Genomic DNA, 12,323 nt, shown 5'->3' with positions numbered 1-12,323 from the left:
AGAAACTGCCTGGGGGATTATTGGTTATTCTGATTCACCTGGTTATTACTCATTTCATAGCAGATATTGTGCCCAGAGATTGACAGCTCATCTGAGTTACTTATGTACTTGTAATCAAAGTCTTAAAGGCAGCAGAATCATTAAAGCATTTTTATCACAACAGACAGGGCACCCTGCTGCTCATTCCATGTAAATGAAAACACAGTATGTGCAATGTCTTTCCAAATATATTTTTTTCTACTTGATTAAGATGAAACCTAAATGGCATAAGACAGATACTAGATCTTCTCTTCAAGTGTTTAACCCAACTTCTAAATAAATCTAATTATAGCCGGGCGCACACCCAAAAAGGAAAATCCACATTACAGGGCGCAATGACCCCTGTCCTAAAGAAGACCCGAATCAAATTTTGACATAAAGTTAAAGGAAGAGTATGACTCAGTGCCTTTCTGCGTATTGCAAGAAAATTTGAATAATACCAAAAGCACCCTCTGACCCATTTTTTAAAACGGAGCTCCATTTAATGAACACTACATTCTATTATAAACTTTAGCATAAACTTCAAGCTTTAACAATACATAACAACAAAATGGTTGAGCAAATACACTGGGCTCTTAATGCTGTCTAACTTGTTACCTTTCAATTCACTAATTTTGTTCATTAAGGGCCTCATTACGAGGGTGGCGGTCTTAAGACCACCAGCCTCATGGTGGTGGTCTGGACCGCCACTGCTGTGGAGATCCAAAGGGCATATTAAGACCCTGGAGGTTAGACTGCCAGAGTACAGCCATCACTGCGACGATCCATGATCCCGACGGCCTGGCGGTGGCAGAGATCACAATCAGCCAGGGCAACGCTGCATGCAGAGCCGCCCTGCTGATTACGACCTCGTTCTCTGCCAGCCTGTTCATGGTGGTTTTACCACCATGAAAAGGCTGGTGGAGAACAGGTGCAGGGGGCCAGAGGGGGGCCCTTGCATTGCCCATGCACTTGGTCCCCCTGCCCAGCACCATTGTAATGTTCAGTGCCTGCTGTGCAGACAGTGAACATTGCAAGGTGCACCCTGCAGCGGCAACAGTGACGCCAGCTCGATTATGAGCAAGAGACAATACTGCCGCCTCTTTCCTCCTAAGCTGACGGGAAAAAAACAAGGTTTCTGCCCCTCAGCCTAGCGGGAAACACCTAATAGGTCTGGCGGGGTGGTCGTCACTACGGCGGCAGCCACCAGGAGTCTGGCGGATGCGCTATCCTGTCCGCCAAACTCTTAATTAGGCCCTAAATATGTTTGCCTTTTAGCGTTCATCATAATGTTAATATCTGAAGGGATCTCACGTGCAGAGTAATGCTTTTGTATATAAATATGAAGCTGTAAATAAGTAAAAGTGTAAGATATTCTGTGTCAGGTTTATTTGATCGAAATCTGTATTTCATGGTGTGATAAGTAGTGTATTTGGTTTGGCAACCATAGAAAACAAGGTTAGAAGCAAAATTCTGCACAAAGAGCACAAGCATTTAAGTTCACCTGTGGTCAGCGGGGTACACCTCATGCATATAATGAGAAACCCTGGCATCCCTGAGCTCTTGTAATGCCAAGCTTTTATTTATACCTATCCAGCTGATAGGTTGCTTTTGTATATAAATATAGGGGTTTATTTATAAGGAACTGGTTGGCAGTGCTATTCAGTGTCAGTTCTGAGATGCAGGTATGTGCCATATTTACAGAAATATGGTGAACATATCTGTTTCTCTTAGTGCTGGTGCTAAAGTTAGTTGCCAACGAAGGCATCCTTGCATCATAGTTCAAGGGTGTCATGCATTAAAGAGAATGATTGTTTATGTGCAGGAAGGTGTCCCTTCCTGCACATAAACAATCTACAGTGGTGATTTGACATTTCTATGTGTACTGCAGAATGCAGCACAAATAGCAGCAGCAAGTTGTCATTATTGAATGATTGTTTATGTGCAGGAAGAGCACCTTCCTCTACTTTAACAATCATTAATGGCCTTTTGCTCTTTTTATGTGTGTTGCAGAATGCAGCACACATAGAAAAAGCAAAAATGAAGAGAAATAAAAGTATTTCTCATTGTTGCGCTATGCTAATGCCACCCTTAAGGTGGGGCTAGTTTTTGGTGCTGCATCAGATTTATAATTCCTTGTAAATCTGGGGCAGTGTCAAAAGCAATGGATGTTGCGGTGGAACACCGAAAGCAACACCCATTGCACACCCTTCTGCCGCAGAAAACTGCATTGGAGGGGCCCCTATTTACAAGGCATCATGAAGCCACAAAAAGTGGCAGAGCATTGCCTTGTAAATATGGTGCAGTGCACAGCACCAGTGTAGCGTCGCTAAAAGTGACGCCATGGTTGCGCTAGGGGCATGTAAATATGCCCCACAATGTTATAAATAAATCAAAATGTAAGATATTCTATGCTATGTTTATTTCATCAAAGTCTGTATTTCATGGAATGGTAAGTAGTGTATTTGGTTTGGCAACCATAAAAACAAGGTTAGAAGCAAGATTCTGCATAAGGACCATAGCTAAACTGTGCTTCCTCTGAAAACATTTAAGTTCATCTGTGATCTGCGGGGTACTCCTCCATGCATATAATGAGCAGCAACCCTGGCATCCCTGAGCTCTTGTAGTGCTGAGCTTTTATTTATACCTATCCAGTTGATACGTTTTTTCTCAAAAGAGATTAAGGACTAAGTTCACCCACAACGGGACTGGGTGAAAAAAGAGGAGTAGGGGCTTTATAATTAAAAAAAAAGAAAAAATGAAAATTCTGTGTTAATAGTAAATTTTTGTTGCTTTTTCACATAGGATATTAACATATGTTTAAAATAACCTTAGAATTTCCCTTGGAAGCCAAATTAAAGTGAAGTTATCGTTACTATGCAAAACTAAAAACCTTTGATATTAGCTGAGAAAACCATAAATTGTGATCCTGCCAGGACATCCATAGCTCACACTCCAAATATAATGCCTGTGACACCATAATATCTATACCAAAAATAACTCAGATTCTTCTGCCTATTCATGCCTCTACAGGACTGCTTCACTGAGCCTCTGCACGGTGGACGCCTGGGCCTGAGTTTGACTGTACGTGCTCCTGAATCATGGCTGCTTAACCTGCTCCTATCGTCCAGCACCTAATAGCTCCTGGCAACCTTCTCACTATCTACGGAAACACTCTACTTTGGTGAATTTGGGACCCTGTGGCCCCCAGCTGATATCTGTCCTCCTGGTGGGGCAGGTGTCCAGAGCAAGACCTGCCTCTGTTGTAGGAATTTTTCTCTGAATGTGCAGAGATCCTGACTGCATGACTGTCTATTTGCTCATCACTTGCAGCCTTACACCCAGCCCCTACAGTCAGCTGATCCGCCTCATCAGGGCTGCAGGAGCACTCCCCCACATCTCTATTTTTCATCCTTGGCCTTTCCCGGGCTGAGGATGTTGGCATCCATCCAGTTGGACCATGTGACATAGGGTCCTCAATAGGCTTTAGTATTTAGTTGCGGGGCCAGACAGAACAACCCCCCTTATACCTTCTGGACTAATATCACTTTGCTTCTCTGCCCTATTAGGACTGGTAGTTCCATCCACCTGCCCTTCTCCTGTGCCGCTCTTAGGAAACCCTCGCCTAATAGACCTCATCCGACTGAGCTGTTTTGCCCCTCTGCCACTCATCCTGGTTGCTGCCCTGCTTCGGCCTGGTGGTCCGTCATTGCTCTCCCCTCCAGGGTTTACCCCATCCACCCTTTCATCACCATATGAAAATCTACTAGATAATTGTTCTTCATGGAGGCATTGGGTGTAAGAACTCAAAGACGGAGCAGATGCAGAAGCCACCTCCCACACCCCAAGAATCTGCAGTACTTCACCAAAAACCCAAACAATAAAAGGTGATTTCTGGCAGCCTTACGCTTGGACTCTAGATTGCGACATCTCAGGTGGAACTGAAGTTATCCTATTCTCATGTTAGCAATAAGTCTCAGTCACATACAGGCAATGAGGCAGGCAGGAAAGACAGAAATGGATGGTAAAATGTATGAGCTGCAATGATTTGGATAATGAATAATGAAAGAAGCATAATTGTGAAGATGCGAGTTGTGACTACAAACCCCCCCACCAATTTACAATAAACAAGCGATGTAAAATCCCTAGCAAAGTGAGCCTAATCCCTAACCTAATGAAAGCTAGGTATGAGAAGCCTAATCTGCCAGTACCATGTCCATGAGAAGCGCCCCCCAACTCTTGTTACCTTGGAATGAGGTCTCTAGGTCAGACTCCGTGGTGACACAAAGTCTGATTTCTGCAGCAAGGTGATGTGCAATGTAGATGGCATCTGGAAGGAATCCCTCTGATAACCTTGTCTATGTGAGATGTATTTATACAGATCAGGTAGGACCCCTGAAGCAGGTATGTTCCCCAAAAATTGATAAGGAGGCAGATTTGTGGCAGCAATTATGTGAACAATCCCCAACAAATGTACATTATGTTCCTGTCACATGTAAGTGAGAAAGGGACGTGATGTGAATACCTACGTACATTACTTGATCATGATGCTGATACTGATGCCTTCACAGAATGGCACTGATAATGCAAATCAAAGCACTTTTATAATTATAACAATGGCAGCCATCTTAAAAGACAAAATCAAATAAATGGGCAAAAACAGAGCAAGCTAAGTAGGTTAAAAGTCACTAGGGGACCAGGGCGCAGGCCTGCAAGCCAAAGGGCTAAACTCATTTCCTGAGTGCCAATAAAAACTAAATTGGATTCACCACAGCGGTGAACACAAATTAACCTTGCATGCTGATGGCATCCTGGTTATGCTCACTCGCCCTACTGCATCTTTGCTGGCTCTTATTGCTCTAATCTCACACTGCTCTTCCCTTTCGGGGTACAAGATCAGCTAGAGTAATAGTGAAGCCCTAATTCTCACCCAACGCACACTTCTGACAGTTTTGGCTGATCTACCTTTGAAATGGTCTCCATCCTCCATTTATTACATTGGCATAGTGGTCACGCCAGGACGCTGACACATGGTGGCGTGCAGCCTCAATACCCCCATGTAAGCATCCAGACTGGCATGACTCCCTGGTCGCAACTGGGCCTCTCTCTTTTGGGGGCCACATGAGTCCTGAAAATTAATGTTGTGCCCCAACTGAACCTGTTTCATATGCTCTCATTTTGCATCTTGACTAGCCTGATGGACGCACTGGAGAAAACCCTGAAAACCTTTTTATGAGGTGCCTTAAAACCGCAGATGAATTTGAACAAACTATATGCAGCCACTGACTGTGGCGGTATTCGCCTGCCAAACTTCCAGTGTTACTTCTTGATGTCTCAGCTGGCCCCTCTCCAATATGTCCTTCAAACTACCCTGGATGCGCCCAGCTGGGTGCACCATGAACCCGCTCTTTTGGGCTGTCTCAGAGGGCTGCACCTACTCCACTCTGGGCCATCCCCAGTCCGCTTGCATCCCACTCTGTCCTAGTGACCACACTCTAGGCCTGGAATGCCACAATAGCTATGCACATGACCCCTTGTGGTGTAATGTCTCCCTTCGGATTAGGGGTTCTGAAAACCGCTAGCTTTCCAATCTGGTCATGAATGAAGACCACAATTGATTTGCAGAAGCCCAAGAACAATGTGACCTCCTGGTGAAACATTTCTGGGATTATCAATGCCTGTAGGACTGCCTTTGCCAGGTCCTAGGGCTCCTCTGGGCCTGTCCTTCTTTCCCTTGAAGGAATATTTGTAGAAATTGGGTTCCTACTAGGGGGCTATATCAGAGTTTTGCTGGACTCTGGTGTACTGTCTTTACTCCCCTGTCCCATTCCTTCCAGGAATGGTGGATGGCAAGACTGCAACTTCAGTACTCAGATGCAGATTGGGGTGACATGCAAACCATGACAAATACATCAGGGAAGCCCACCTCAAATTCAGTTACTTCAAGGTTCTACATTGTTACTATTGGTTGCCGCACCAGCTCTGAAGGTCTTCTCTCCTCTCTTCTGCCACGTGTGGTAGATGTGGCTTTACGGTAGGGGACATCGTTCCCCTCCTTTGAGAATGCTGTACTCTGGGGGCCTATTGGTTCTCTGTCATGACACCATCAGGCAGGCTGTGCTGCCCATCGCAGTGCTAAAGCTCCGACTGTCCTGCTCCATGATTTTGCCCAATTTCCAGCCATTGCAAACCAGCAATGTGGGTACCTGGCCTCTGTTCTGACCACCGCTAAAATCTGCATCCTGAGGCTTTGGAAGATACCCACTTGTTGTGCCCCAGAGGACTGGTTATGTGAGTTGTATCAGGTGGTGTATGATATAGAAAGAGCAGCCTTTGCCCAGATGTCACAATTCATGAGGACAATTTACTACTTTCTAACTTCCAAACTGGAGTCCTTCCAGAAAGAGGAGCTGAACCAGCCCTAATCTCAAATTGGGATGACCTTAAAAACATAGTAGACCAGAATGAGGTTGCTGATCTACATTTCTTAGACTTTTCGGCTCCCTTCTACACAGTTGATCATGACACACTAATCAAAAAACTCAAGGAAGCTGAAATAGAGGGCACAGATTACGCTTAGATCCCTGCCTACCTGCACAATAGAACAAATATCATCCAACCTCCTCCATTCTCTTCAAAACTCCACAGGATAGAAGCAGAAGTCTATTAAGACTCAATCATCGCACCCATGCTTTTCAACATCTACATGAAATCATTACCAGAACTGATCACCTGCTATAACTATGCAGACAGCGTGCAAATACTTCTGAAATTGGAAAGTCTGGAGGACCTTGGAAGATCCAAGATCTTCAGTTCCTTTTGGGCCAGTGAGAAATGATTGACATGAAGCCACCTCTTCTAAATGCCTCACAAACAGAAATGCTCACCTGTGACAACTAGACAACTTATGATCTTCTAGGCACCTTGCCTAATAATTGATGGCCACTGCCAAAAATATATAAAGAGATAACAAACCTCAGAATTACCATGGATGTCAAGATGTCAATTGTTAGAAATGGGGTCTCTAGTTGGCAGTGGTTTGCACTCAGGTCAAGTAGGGACCCTCACTCTAGTCAGGGTAAGGGAGTCACACAGCTAAAATAACCCCTGCTCATCCCCTTGGTAGCTTTGCTCAAGCAGTCAGGCTTATCTCAGAGGCAATGTTATGTTATGTTAATGGAACTTTTTCAGTGCACGAAAACCCGGAGGTGTCTTGGCACTAGCTCAGCAAAAGTAGGCTAGGATTTGGCAACTAATTTAAACAAAAAGCCATGCATTAAGTGTCTTTCGGAATGCTAGTATGCTAGGCATGGCTCTAATATTGGGGTCAGATCATTCCAGAGTCTGGCAGTGCAAAGCACAAAGCTTCTACCTCCCCAGTTGGTTCTTCTGATCCTGGGAATAGTAAGATTGTTTGCTCCGGAGGAGTGCGGACATCTGGATGGCTCATATATTTTAAAACTATACCTAAAGTAGTCTGGACCAACTCCATGCAATGCATTGTAAGCAATGAAAAGAGCCTTAAATTGGATCTGTTGTCTGATAGGGAGCCAATGTAGATTATCGTTAGCTTGTGAGACTGACTTGAAAGCGGGGATTCTGGTGAGCAATCTAGCTGGAGGATTTTCAATGTATCCAGGTGTTGGTTCTTAATATTAAGGTACAGGCCATTAGAGTAGTCAATGTTTGATAAAATCAAAGCTGTGATCACAGTTTTCTTAGCCCCTTCTGGGATAAAAGGCAGGACTTTCTTGATCATCCTCAGTAAGTAGACGGCAGATGAGATCACACTATTCACCTGTTCTCTAAAAGTAAGTTTCTTGTCTATAATGACTCCTCGTTTTTTGGCTTTATTTACTGGAACCAGGAAGGGGCCTAACTCCTCCGGCTCCATCCGCAATGTGTGAAGTATGTGTACACACACACACAGTACCAAAGTGAAAACACCATACAAGTACTCCATAGCAGTTTAGGAAAATAGCCAATATTTCTCTGAATAAAACAAGTTCAAAACGACGCAAATCCAACATACACAAGTAAATATATCACTTTTTAAAGGTTTAAATGAGTCTTGGTCCATAGGAATCAATGGTTGTACCTTTTTAGCACAAAGTACCTGGGATGCATAAAAAAAAGGCAATGCAGGCCACAGGGGATGTGAGGCACCAAAAAAGCACAGCGCTGCATCAGTTCCTTACTGCACAGGGGAGGTGATGCATTGGTTCTTTCATCACAGCAAAGGCGTTGCGATGATTTCGGGACATGCAGCCTAGGTTCCTGACTGTGGTGTGGAGTTGATGAGAAATGGATGCCCAGGGACAATGCATGAAAAATCCAGACACTGTGTTGATGAAGCCGCCGTGAAACAGGTGCCCCGCCGATTCTGCAGCCACGAGACAGGTGCTTCATTGATTCGCCATTCAATTTTTCAACAGTGGTGCGTTGGTGCATGGATTCTCTCCTTCAGGTCACCAGCTTACACTTCCAAGGGTCCAGGGACTGGAGTTATCACCACTTGGCAAGTCAGGGCTCTCCGTAGAAGAGCCCAGGCACTGGCAGATGAGTCTTTGATGTCCATGAGACTTCTTAACAGGAGATAAACCTAGGTCAAGCCCTAGGAGCACCTTCAAAAGCAGGATGTGGTAAGCAAAGTCCAGTTCTTTCACTCCCAGGACAGAAGAAGCAAGCAGCAGGCCAGTACAACAAAACAACAGGCAGAGAGGTAGTCCCTCCTATAGTATTGACCTCTTCTTCGTGGCAGAATGTCCTCCGTTCAGAAGTGTTCTAACTCTGTGTTGTCAGAGGTCCTGTACTGATACCCATTTCTGTCGTGGAAGTAGGCAAACTTTAAAGAGAAGTCTTTGTAGTGCTCAAGACCCTGCCTTTCCCTACCCTGACCCCAGACACACTCCAGGGGGGTGGAGACTGATTTTTTTGAGGACAGGTACAGCCCTATTCAGGGGAAAGTGTTAGCTCCATCCACCACTCTAGCTCAGGAAGACCCATCAGCCTGGTGATGGGCCATCAGGACATGCATGGCTCACCTAAGCTCCCTTTGTGTGACTGTCTAAAGTGATTACATAAACAGCCCAACTCTCACCCTGACCCATACGTGTATTCAGCAGACAGGCAGAGGCACAGAATGGTTAAGCAAGAAAATGCACACTTTCTAAAAGTGGCATTTTCAAACTTACAACTTAAAAACCAACTTCACCCAAAGATGTATTTTAAATTGTATGTTCAGAGACCCCAAACCTCCATATCTCAATCTGCTCCTAATGGAAAATTACACTTAAAAGACATTTCAAGGCAATCCCCAAGTTAGCCTATGGGAGAGATAGGCCTTGCAATAGTGAAAAATTTATTTTGCAGTATTTTACTATCAGGATATTGTAAAACACACCAGTGCATATCCTACCTTTTAAATAATCTGCAATCTGCCCATGGGGCTGCCTTGGGCCTAATTTAGGGGTGACTTATATGTAGTAAAAGGGAAGGTTTGGGTCTAGCAAGTGGGTGCACTTGCCAGGTCAAAATGGCAGTTTAAAACTGCACACACAGACACTGCAGTGGCATGTCTGAAACATATGTACAGGGCTACTCATGTGGGTGGCACGGTCAGTGCTGCAGGCCCACTGGTAGCATTTGATTTACAGGCACTGTGCACACATAGTGCACTTTACTAGGGACTTACTAGTTAATTAGATATGACAATCATGAAGAAACCAATCAGCAATACATTTAGATGTAGAGCATATGCACTTTAGCCCTGATTAGCAGTGGTAAAGAGCCCAGGGTCCTAAAGCCAATAAAACCAGGTCAGAAACAAATAGGAGGAAGGAGGCATCAAGCTTGGCGATAACCATGCAAAAAGGTCCAGGTCCAACATCAGTGAATGCCCAAATGGATATGACAGCCAAATCAAGCTTTCTCATAATGAAAATGCTGCAAGACATATTCCCACACCAAGGATTCCTCCACAATGCCCAGAGAACAATGGGGCGTATTTATCAAAGAGTTGCATCACTCTTGCACCAAGCAAAAGAGTGCAAGAGTGAAGCAACTCTTAAGTTAGATTCATCAAGCCAAGCAAGGCCACCTTGCATTGCCTTTCCTGGCTTGATAAATCTAGAGTAAAGCTTTGCAGTGCAAATCACTGCGTCGCATTACTCTGCCCTGGAAAGCCGTTGCATGGGTGGACCATTGGTCTTCTCATGCATCCACCCATTGATTTACCATTACTAGTAGACCTGGTAATGTGTCAACAACCTATGCCTTCCCAGGTAAGGCGCAACGAGGAGGAATATCTTTATTTCTCCTTGTTACTTCCCCTTTCTATATGTGCTGAATTCTGCAGCACATGTAGAAAAAGGAAATGCCTCTCAGGATTCTTTTTGTGCAGGAAGGTGCTCCTTCCGGCATAAAAACAATCCTGCTTATAATGCAGGCACCCTTGCACCATAGTGCAAAGGTGCCTGCCTTGATGCAAGGCAGCACATTGTGCACCAGCACAGGGAACAGATAGGAATGTACTGTACAATGTTAAGTACCACACATTCCTGCTCTTTCCCCATCACGCAGTGCAGCAAGGTGGCTGGCTGCACTGCATGATTTTTTAATAAATATGCCCCAATATCTCTTGTCCTATTAATACCTGATTGCGCTAATGGTCTATATCATAGCTCATCTTCGTCAACAAAGAGCAGATTACACAGAATTGAAAATCTATGCTGCTAGATTACTCCTATATGTAAAGCAACAAGCACACATCTTCTACGCTGCTTGCCAGAAGGTCCACCTTCAAACTGCTTTGTATCACTTAGAAAGTAATATATGAGAAAGGACTGTTAGACCTGTCAGACATAGGGTGGTCTTCCCTCAAACATTTTGCCTTCACAGCTCTTATTTTTACTGATCTTGTTTTCGCTGGCCATAGGACTCTGCGCACATTACCACTGCTAATCAGTGCTAACATGCTCCCTAGAACATGGTAGAACTGGCTTACATCCAATTGGCATACTTAATTTCCTTGTACTTCCCTGGTACATAGGCACCACCTGGGCCCATGTCCTGTAAATTAAATGCTACTGGTGGACCTGCAGTAGTGATTGTGCATCCACTTAAGTAGCACTTTAAACATGTCTCAGATCTGCCATTTCACCCTGTCTGTGCAGTTTTAAACCGCCATTTCGACCTGACAAAATAAAACTTTTTCCAGGCCCAAACCTTCATTTTTAATACAGATATGTCACCCCTAGTGTAGGCCCTGGGCAGCCAAGAGGGGAGGATGCATTGTATGTAAAAAGTTAGACAAGTACCTTTGTGTTTTACATGCCCTTGCACTTAAACATTCTTACATTCTTTTTTTACTTCTGCAAGGCCTACCTCTCCCATACGATAACATGGGAGTCACCTTATTACATTAACTAAGCTGTAACTTCCAAATGGCAACAGGTAACCAATTGATGGTCGTTGTCCTTGTAATTGTAATGGTAGAAAACTGCCTCTTTTGTCATGGTTAGCCCCCAACTTGTTGCCTGGTATTTGGTGCGTTTCAAAGTTGTTAGTGCCCATGGACCCTGCTAACCAGGTTCCCTGGGCCACATCTGTTTCCAAAAACTGTTGTGATTCATTGGCACAACTAGCAACACCTTTAGCTACCACTATAAATCCCTAGTAAATGTTACTTAGGTACTCAGGCCATGGGGTACTAAGGGTAGACCCATGAGAGCAGCAGCACAGATTGTGCCACCCTCAGGGACTATGCATCTAAGTGCACCAAGCACTGCCATTTCCGGCTGACTGTCCTGGTGCAGTCCTAAAATGCAAAACTGACATGACACACAACCTGTGTGCCCAGTCTACTACACACAGTATGCAAAATAGGTAAGTCACACATCTGGCACGCCTTTCAGCCCCAAGACAGGGTGCAATATACTGCATATGTGGGCATAGATGCACAAGGAATATGCCCCTACTGAGCCCTTGTCAAACCTGGGATATAGTAAGTGAACTGAGCAGCCACTTCACATGCATGTGCTGGCCACTGGTCAGTACGAGTTCCACAGTTACATAATGGCCACTCTGAGCCGTGGGTTATTAGGTATCAAACAACTCAGAACTATAAATCCAGACTGGTACCAGTATTGGATTAATTGCAAAATGTACCCGGAGGCCCCTTAGAGGTGCCCCCCTGCAAAAGCTAACTGCCCAGGCATGGTTGCTGGCTGGTCACAACCAGCCTGCCCCCACTAGACAAGATTCTGGAACCCTGGAGTGAGAGCCTGTGCTCTCTTTTTCCAGAG

The sequence above is a fragment of the Pleurodeles waltl genome, chromosome 4_2 (assembly GCF_031143425.1).
Source record: "Pleurodeles waltl isolate 20211129_DDA chromosome 4_2, aPleWal1.hap1.20221129, whole genome shotgun sequence".
Lineage (NCBI taxonomy): Eukaryota > Metazoa > Chordata > Amphibia > Caudata > Salamandridae > Pleurodeles > Pleurodeles waltl.
Note: the sequence above shows the minus strand (reverse complement) of the source record.